At 42.9% G+C, this 9,421-nt stretch overlaps 1 protein-coding gene and 1 long non-coding RNA gene across 2 annotated transcripts in view; one reads left to right on the top strand and one right to left on the bottom strand.

Moving 5' to 3' along the window:
* dcc (DCC netrin 1 receptor) overlaps nt 1-9,421 on the top strand; it is a 718,171-nt gene that overhangs the window by 171,307 nt on the left and 537,443 nt on the right. The gene's annotated exons all lie outside the window — the stretch shown is intronic.
* LOC138757117 (uncharacterized) lies at nt 2,941-9,299 on the bottom strand. Its single transcript, XR_011353348.1, has 2 exons — nt 9,159-9,299; nt 2,941-3,133 (listed from the first exon to the last, which is right to left on the bottom strand). It is a non-coding gene; the product is annotated as an uncharacterized lncRNA (long non-coding RNA).

Consider the following 9,421-nt stretch of genomic DNA (forward strand, 5'->3'; position numbering starts at 1 on the left):
ACATAACCTCCCAATCCCCTTGAGATATAAAATACATTAAATCACTTTCCCATTTATTTCTAGATTTCTCCAAATTTGGTTTTTCCATACTTTCTTGTAACAATCAATACATATCTGAAATAAAACCTTTCTTTGGTATAAAGGAAATCAAAGATTCAAATTTGTTAACTTAGGTAAACTCACCTCTTTGCCATAATTGTCCCTTATCAATGCTCTGAGTTGATAATACACAAATAAAGAATTTACCGATATATCAAATTTCTCCCTCAAGTGGTTAAAAGAAATTAAATGTTATTTTTCCAATGGAATACATTTATTCATTTCCATATACCATTCCTGTACTCTCAGGCTCTCTTCTGATTTTCAAGTTGACACTATACATTTTTTTGCTACAGCTAAGGCTATCACTTCATCCAGTTTGAGGCCTAATTCTTTACTTCTTATATTACTTAGAAGAAAGATCTCTGGATTTTTTTGGTATGTTGTTTTTTGTGATTTTATTTAATACCTGATTTAGATCTTCCCAAAACTTTTTCAATTTCTCACATGCCCAAATTGCATGTACTGTTGTTCCTGTTTCCTACTTACACCAAAAACTCATATCTGATAATGTTGGATCTCATTTATTTAACTTTTGGGGCGTGATATATAGCCTGTGAAACCAATTATATTGTATCAAAAAATAAAGTCACATTATGTGAACAAATTTGGGAACCGTACATGGAACACAACAGAGAGGGCCTACCGCAGACCTCCACCCCCTAAAATGATAGAATGAGAAGAAGACGAAATGAGCTGACCCAGTGTGTAAAAGTAGATGACACAATTTTCTTGTTTATTTTCATTGTGTGATGACATTGATTAATGGGTTTATTGTATTGTATATGTTGAACATTTAATGGGTTTGGAGGGGGGTGGGAAGGAGGGAGGGAAAGGAGGGGGAAAAAGGGGAGAAAATGACACTGTGTATATTCAAGAGGGAAATGTTTGTATGTATTTTGGTTAATATGGTTCATATTGTGAAAAATTTTTAAAAATAAAAATAAAGTGGTTAAAAGAAAGAAACTGTCCTTCTTCAAAACAATCCTGAATCACTTTTATACCCTGAGAATACCATATCTTTCAATGCTTATTAAAAATTGAAAAAGCAATAATCTGATTTTGATATAATGGAGGTTAAATTGATAATTTAACCTTTGTTCCTCGAGCCTCATTTCTTTTAACCCATATCTTTAACAGATGTTTTAATACTGGCATATCATATCCCTGCAATAACATCAAATTCAGAAATACCGGCTAACTCCACCTCAGCCCAAGTAGGGGGCTGGTCAATATCCATCATTCTACTAACAAACTTCAACTGTGCAGCTTCGTAGCAATTTTGAAAATGAGGTAACTGAAGTCCACCTAATGCATATTTCTAGATGACATACATTTTTTAAAGAGTGCCTGGAACAGGCTGCTAGAGATTGTGGTGGAAGGAGAAATGTTTTGGAGGCTGTGAAACAGAGACATGAGCATGCAGGGAATGGAGGGATAAAGATCATGTACAAGCAAAAGAGATGTATTTGAATTTTAAATTGTGTGCAGCACTGACAGGTCCCATCGGACCTGTTTCTATGCTGAACTGTTCCATATTCTCTATTAATCATAAGAATGAATAGGTAGTTAAGAAAGAGAATGGAAAAAAGGCAAGAGAATTATAATTGAGCTGTTGCTATGTAGTAAGATGGGAAAAAATGGATTCCATTTCTGCTCGATCAATCACAATTTTTACTTTATCTCTCCATTTAAAAAAAGTTTAAAATCCCTTAATTTCTTTATTTTGCTTCTATATGCATTCTGCTCCCATATGTGTGTGGTTCCTACTCTTGCACACATTCATTCTCAGTCAGTAGCTCGACAGCAAGATGGAGTTGCACCAGTAGCCTTCAAGTTGCATTCCACTGGAGTCAATGAATGAGGATGAGTTTCTCTGCAAGTAAACAGTGGTTTTCGTAAGCAGAATGAAGAGAGCTATACAGACATGACCTGAAGTCTTCAGCAATGCATTGGTTTATCTTTGCAACCAACTTCAAATGAATATAAAAATCTAATGTCAATTCAAGCAGCTCTTTTTTGTGATTAAATGTCATTAATCTGAAAGGCACAAAGCTAATTTTCTGAATTAGACATTGTACAATTGTATAAATAGTCACTGGAGATTTTGTGTGTTCAATCTGCTTCAGATTTGACAGTGGTCCAATACAATTCCTGATTAAGCAACACGACAAGAACAGACTTTTTCTTAGCTGAGGAGGTTGTGACTATATCATCAGTTGCAGGCTTCTGAATGCCACCAAGAATAGTCCAAACCTTTAAATTCTCCAAAGACAATATATGCCCTTAATGTTGCTTTGTCTTTAATGTTAGTTAGCTGGAGCATATTGGCTATGGCGATATGACCTCAGTAGATCCGAAAAAAACATCAGATTGTCACTTCTGGTAACATGTTATCAGGACAGTTGCTTGATACCATCGTTCTGTGAATCTTTAATAGGTCCTTCTACTGGCAAGTGAAGAACTGAAAAATTCTTTCTTTTTAGAATATCTTTACTGATTTTAATAAAAAAATACTCACATATAGAACTAAAACAAGCTGGAAACTAAGAAAAGACAAAAAATTTGTGCATTTCAAATAAAACCTTGATCATACATACTACAAATTGTGTGTACCCTTCCAAATCAAACCCATTATATTAAAAAATGATTTTTTCTTTTTTTTGAAGATTTCCATTTGAGGAGATGATAACATATTTGTTAATTGCAGTGTAATGTAATATGTTATATGATGTCATATAGCAATATTTTCCCTTCTTGATTATGTACTCCAATTGTCCTCCTGTATTGATTACCTGTAATATGTGATGTCCCAGCAATAATTCACAAAAGGCTGAGTAGTGAAATAATCAGGCTTTTAATAGCTAAAGACTGGAACACTATCAAACAACCATCCACCTCCTTGACTGATCAGAGCAAAAGTAGACTGCAAGGAGCCAGTAGGATTGGTCTTGGGAGACATGTCCAGTCGGTAGCAGCCAAACACGTTGTAACAGTGGTTTAGCACATTCACCCCTCCTTTTTATGAAGAACTCTGCAGCGTAAAAAAAAAAGAGACTGAAACAAATATACAGAGTTACAGATTAAGTCTTTCTGGGAGTCTTCTCTGTCACAGCGAGCAGCGTGGCAAAGGTTGGTTGGGGAGTGGCTGCTGTAGCATCATTATCAGCTTGAGGGTTTGGCTAGTTAACAGATCGCTGAGGGGCCAGAATAGGTGGGGGTGTAAGGGAGTGTAGTGTTGGTCCATCATTGGAAGCAATAGCAGCCTAGGTTAAGGGGTGGTCAGCTCCTGGTTTAGGGACCCCTAAGGTTGGAGTGGGGCAGAGTGTTTGTGGAAAGTCAGTGGTGATTGGGGAGGGGGTGGATCCCGACGGTGCCAGGTCACGCCCATTAGGGAAAGCAACGTAGGCATACTGGGGGTTGATGGAGGAGAGGGACCCTCTCAACCAGTGGGTCAGTCTTAGATTGCGTGACATGGTGCGGAGCAGGACAGGTCCCAGTGAGGTAAGCCAGGTGGGTAGCATGTTCGCTTAAGCAGTCTTCCGAGGGAAGGCAAACATCCGTTCATGAGGCGTGCTATTGGTGGCCGTACATAAAAGTGACCAAATGGAGTGAAGACTTCAGCCAATGGGAGCTGTGGAGATTCCTTGACCTCAATGCCAAGAGGATGGTCTTCCTGACAATGGCATTTTCCCTTTCTACTTGCCCGATATCCCTGGGATTGTAGCTGGTGGCCCTGCTCTTAGCAATGCCCCTGGCCAGCAAGTACTGCCGCAGCTCATTGCTCATGAATTTTGTACCTGGTCACTGTGGATGAAGTCAAAGAGAAGGAAGATACTACAGAGAGTCTTGATAATAATTGCCGTAGTAATGTCAGGGCAGGGGATGGGAAAGGGGAAATGGGAATATTTATCAATAACAGTAAGGAAATAAACATTCCAGTTAAAGGAGGGGAGGGGACCCTGGAAGTCGATACTGAAGCGCTTGATGGGGCATATCACTTTGATGAAATGTGCCTTGTTTGGCTGGTAGAACTGTGGTTTGCATTCGGCGCAGACCTGGCAATTTCTAGTCATTGTCATAACCTCTTTGACGGAGTAAGGTAGATCCTAATATATGACAAAATGGAAAAAACCTGGTAACTCCGGGATGACAGACATTATTGTGAAGCATCTGTAGTTTGTCCATTTAAAGACTAGCACAGATTCCACGGGATAGGGCATCCGAGGTCTCGTTAAGTTTCCCATGTCTGCAGAGGATTCATAGTTGTAAATAGACAGTTTGATTGTCCACCTGAGAGTTTTATTATTTTTGAGTTTGCCCCATTGTTTATTATTAAACATGAATGCAACTGCTTGCTAGCCTGTGAGAAGAGCCAGCAATTTCCCAGTGAGGTACTGCCTCCAGTGGCGTACTGCATTCACAATAGCCTGGGCCTCCTTCTCAATGGAGGAGTGGGAAATCTCAAGATCTTGGAGGGTATATGAGAAAAAGGCGATGGGCCTCCCCACCTGGTTGAGAGTGGCTGTTAGGGCAAAGTCAGACGCATCGCTCTCCACTTGGAATAGTGCTGACTTGTTTATGGCATGCATGGTTGCCTTGGTGATGTCATCTTTGACCACTTTGAATGCCTTTTGGACTTCTTTTGTCAGAGGAAATGTTGTGGCTTTGACCAGTGGCCAAATCTTGTCTGCATATTTGGGGACCCATTGAGTGTAGTAAAAGAAAAACCCGAGGTATCTCTTTAGTTCTTTTAGGGCATGCGGGAGGGGAAGCTACATCAAAGGATGCATGCATTTCAGGTTTGGACCAATGATGCCATTCTCAACAACACAGCCAAAGATGGTCAGTCATGCTGTCCAGAAGATGCATTTGTCCTTTTTATGTCAGGTTCATGCATTTTACAGCTCGAAGGAATGTGTTGAGGTTAGCAACATGGTCCTGCAGATTGTGGCTGCAAATGGTAGCATTATCTAGGTAGGGGAAAGTGGCCTGTAGATTGTAGCAGTCCACCATGCGGTCCATTTCCCATTGGAAAATGGACACCCCTTTTGTGACGCGGAAAGGGACCCGGAGGAAGTAATAGAGATGGCTTCCACCTTGAATGCCGTTTACTGGCCTGGATCAAGAGCTGGTAGGCTGACTTCAGGCGATTGTGGGAAATACCCGATGGTGTACGATTGGGTTGACCATATCGGATATGCGGGGAAGAGGGTATGCATTTGCTGCATATAACGGTTTATAATCTGGTTGTAGTCAATAATAAACCAAATTTTTTTTCCCTGTTCTTGACCACGACAACCTGGGCCCACCAAGGACTATTTCTGGCCTCGATGATGCCCACGCCCAATAACCGCTAGACCTCCGACATCATAAACACCCTGTCAGCAGCACAGTACCGTCTACTCCTGGTGGCTACTGGCTTGCAATCGGGAGTGAGGTTGCTGAACAGTGGGGCATAGGGCTGACCTTTCAGGTCGAGAGGCCACACATTGCCTGTTTGGAGTCATCTGAGAACTGTTCATCACAGATGTTGGGGGGAGGAGGAACAGAGAAGGCCCGTCGATTTGCAAGGTGACCTCCAGTTGGCACTGGAGGTCCAGCCCCAGTATATTGTGCCCCCTTGCACAGAGCCAGGGCATGATGAGCAGTCTGAAATGGTCATACTCTACACCTCCAACAATCAGGGTCAACTATGCAAGACCCATGAAATGCTGCAGAATATGACATAGATGAGAGAAATGTCCTGTGTTTAGTGGGCTGTACGTTAAGGGACAGACTTTTAGCGGTATCGGGATGGATGAAACTTTCTGTACTCCTGCTATCGAATAAACATTTGATAATGTGCCCGTTAACCTGAACGTCCATCATGGACCTGGCAAGTTCATGCAGTGCCTCCTGATTCAGTGTGATGGATGCCAGTATGGATTCAGTGTCCGATTGTGTTGGATGCTCCCACTCCCGAAATGGCCACCTTTGGCCCCAAGATGGCCAGCCTTGACCCCCATTGGTGTCATATGCCTGGGAAGATGACATTTGGTGTGCAGTCCAAAATGGCATCTCCCATGATTTGCACATGAGGTCACTGGAGTCCAGTAAAGATGATGCCAATTTCAAGGTCTGGGTAGTGAAAGGACAAATGGGGCACTACTGGAGCTCATGGGAAGATTACATTGGCAAACTTTGGTGTAGTCCCCCTTTTTCAGGCACTGGGAGCATCGTCCATCCTTGCGCACAAAACTAACAACTGGAGAGATTGCCCACAATGGCAGCCGAGGTAGGGACATTAGAATAGTTGGTTGGTGTATGGGACCATTCACTCAGGGGGTGGGATGATGCCCCATTCCAGAATGGCAGCGCCTGCTGTGACCAAGCAGCTAAGTATTTGTCAGAGTTCTGGAGGGTCATTTACAGTGTTTCTGTAAGCTTGAACATCCTCATCATATCAAGTACCTTTTGCTTCAGTAATCGCCAGAGCAGAGGCTGGCAATGTAGACATCTCTAATGAGGTCACAGGCTTACAGTTGCAGGCTCTGCAAAGGTTCCGGAAGGCCCTCAGGAACTCAGCACGAGATTCATCAGGGCATTGTTTTCTGGTAGCCAGGAGATACCTGGCATAGACCTCATTAACTTTCCAGTAATATTGGGCCTTGAGGATCTCTATCATTGCCTGGTATGAGCTGGCATCGCTGATCATGGGGAAAACCTGGCTACTGTCAAGAAGTTTCCGAAGCATCATAGCCACAGCTCGATGGTGTTGGGGGCCTTCAGCAACTGGGGTCAATGTCAAGTTTCTCTGGTTTTAGTTAGTGTTCCATACGCCTTTGAAAATTTTAGCTATTAAAATTGATGTTCCATCAATAATTCACAAAAGGCTGAGTAGCTAAAGACTGGAACACTATCAAACAACCATCCACCTCCTTGACTGATCAGAGCAAAAGGAAAAGTGTGGTCCTCAAGGGTAGGATCGGTCTCGGGAGGCATGACTAGTCGATAGCAGCCAAACACAGTATAACAGTGGTTTACCACAATATGATTAATAAAAAGATTGAAAAAGAAAATATTAAAAAAGAAAAAAAATAAACAAAAAAAGGAAAGAAATTAAACAAACCCCTAATAATCAAACTGATCCCTCTAAACAAGGCAAACTTGCAATCTAATGTGCATAGAAAATGAAGGACAGCGCTGTTCAGGAACATCAAAACACCCTAATTTGTTAAATTAAGGTAATACTCCATGAATGGGCCCCACGTCTTATCAACATTCCCCTTGACATCTTTAACATTATGTCTGATTTTTTAAAATATATCCTTAGGAAGGCCATGACCTCCTGTAACCTTTGAGTATGAGTAGGTGGGGAGCTGTCTTTCCATTTTATCAGAATTGCCTGTCTCGCAATCAATGAGGCAAATGCTAAAATTCGCTTCTGAGATGGTCAATAATATTTCCATTTCTTGAGGAAAAAAAAGCATATAGAGTAATTAAGGGGCAAGGTTCTAATTTGTCCTTCACAATGGTTGATAAAGTTTGAAAGTATTTTTTCCAAAATATTTTCTCAACTAGGGCAACTGAAGAATTCACTACCTGTCACGGCAGGTTTGACAAATTTTTCATTGTCGTGACTAACCTTTCCAGTTCTTCCTTTCATTTTGCTTTTGAGATCTGCATTGCAAGAGCTTTGTCCTTTATTCTGGCTTTCTTAATTGTTATAATGTTTGCATTGAATTATTGCCGTTCTCATTCCCAGGCCTCAGAGTTATATTTCAATGCCACAAGGATACTTAATATAAAAATGATTCCCCAAAGTCTGGATTTAACATTATATATATTTTAGGAAAATCACACTATTGTAGCATGTGCAATATGCAAAATGTGGATTAAGAATAACATACATAGTCGAGTCAAGGATGGAGACTGATTGATTGCCCTGCCAGCTCTGTTTATATTCACACCCTGACCCTGCCACGAGTGATGTCATCACAACGCTGGTCTCCAACTTGCCGGCGTTTCCCACCGTTGCCAGCTGTTTCCCGCCGTTGGTCCCTGTGGGCCCCTCACGATCACGGTGTTCGCCAGCCATTTTGTGAGCCGGGTTGAGAATTGGTTCGTGGGCTGCTACACAACCACCCCCCCCCACAGAACCAGAGATTGGAGGCCCGCTGCCACTTTGATTGGCCTACCGCTGTGTCCTAGGGGTTGAGTCTCTACTGGCTGGCTAATATTTACATAAGTCAGTTTCAGGCAGTCGAGAGTGAAAGTCTCCTCTTTCCTGGCAATGTCCAATACGCACATTGATCCATTATGCCTGACGACTCTGTATGGCCCCTCATATGGCCATTAGAGGTGTGCCCGGTGCGCTCCCCTTCACACAAATACATATTCATAGGTGTGCAAGTCTTTGAGGTTGAAATATTTGGGCTGGCTGTGCAGCAGGGGCTGTGGAGGGGCTAGGGTTACCAGTCTTTCTCTCAGCTGTTTCAGTTCAACCATGGGGGGTTTTCAGATTTTTGGCAGCGGCCAAGAACTCTCCGGGGATTACCAAGGGGGTTCTGTAGACCATTTCTGCTGCAGAGGGATTAAAGTCCTTTTTCGGTGTGGTGCTTATCCCCAGAAGGACTCAAGGCAGTTCATCCACCCAGTTGAGTCAGCCCATTAGGGCTGCTTTTAAGTGTCTGTGGAACTGCTCCACCATTCTGTTGGACTGCAGGTGATATGTCGTGGTATGGTGGATTTGGATTCCCAACTGTTTGGCTAGAGCCACTCAGAGCCCTGAGGTAAAGTGCATTCCCCTGACAGAGCTGAGATGTTCCAGGACTCCAAACGTGGACACCCAGATGCTGATTAGTGCCCTGACGCAGGTCTCTGTGGTCATGTCGGCCATTGGGACTGTATCTGGCCACCTACTGGAATGTTCAACCATAGTGAGGAGATACCACAATGTTGATGTGGATGTGACAGAACCTATGCTGTGCTGGCACGAAAGTCAGAGGAGGTGCTTTAGTGTAAGTTTGCACCTTGGATGCCTGGCAGATCATGAAGGTCTTGGCCCTCTGACTGACCTGTTTGTGGAGCCCATGCCAGATGAACCTGCTGGCCACCATCTTTACCATGGTTCTAATGGCGAGATGTGCCAAGTTGTGCATGCGTCGAAATCCTGCTGTCTCCATGCTGCGGGCATGATGGGGCAAGGTTTGCCAGTTGAGATGTCACAGAGGAGTGTCTGGTTGCCAAGGGTGATGATGACATCCTCCAGTTGCAGCCTTTAAAGTGCCATCCTGTATACTGGGATCTCATGGTCCTCATGTTGTGCCCTGGCTAGAGC

This window comes from Narcine bancroftii, chromosome 3 (assembly GCF_036971445.1).
Source record: "Narcine bancroftii isolate sNarBan1 chromosome 3, sNarBan1.hap1, whole genome shotgun sequence".
Taxonomy (NCBI): domain Eukaryota; kingdom Metazoa; phylum Chordata; class Chondrichthyes; order Torpediniformes; family Narcinidae; genus Narcine; species Narcine bancroftii.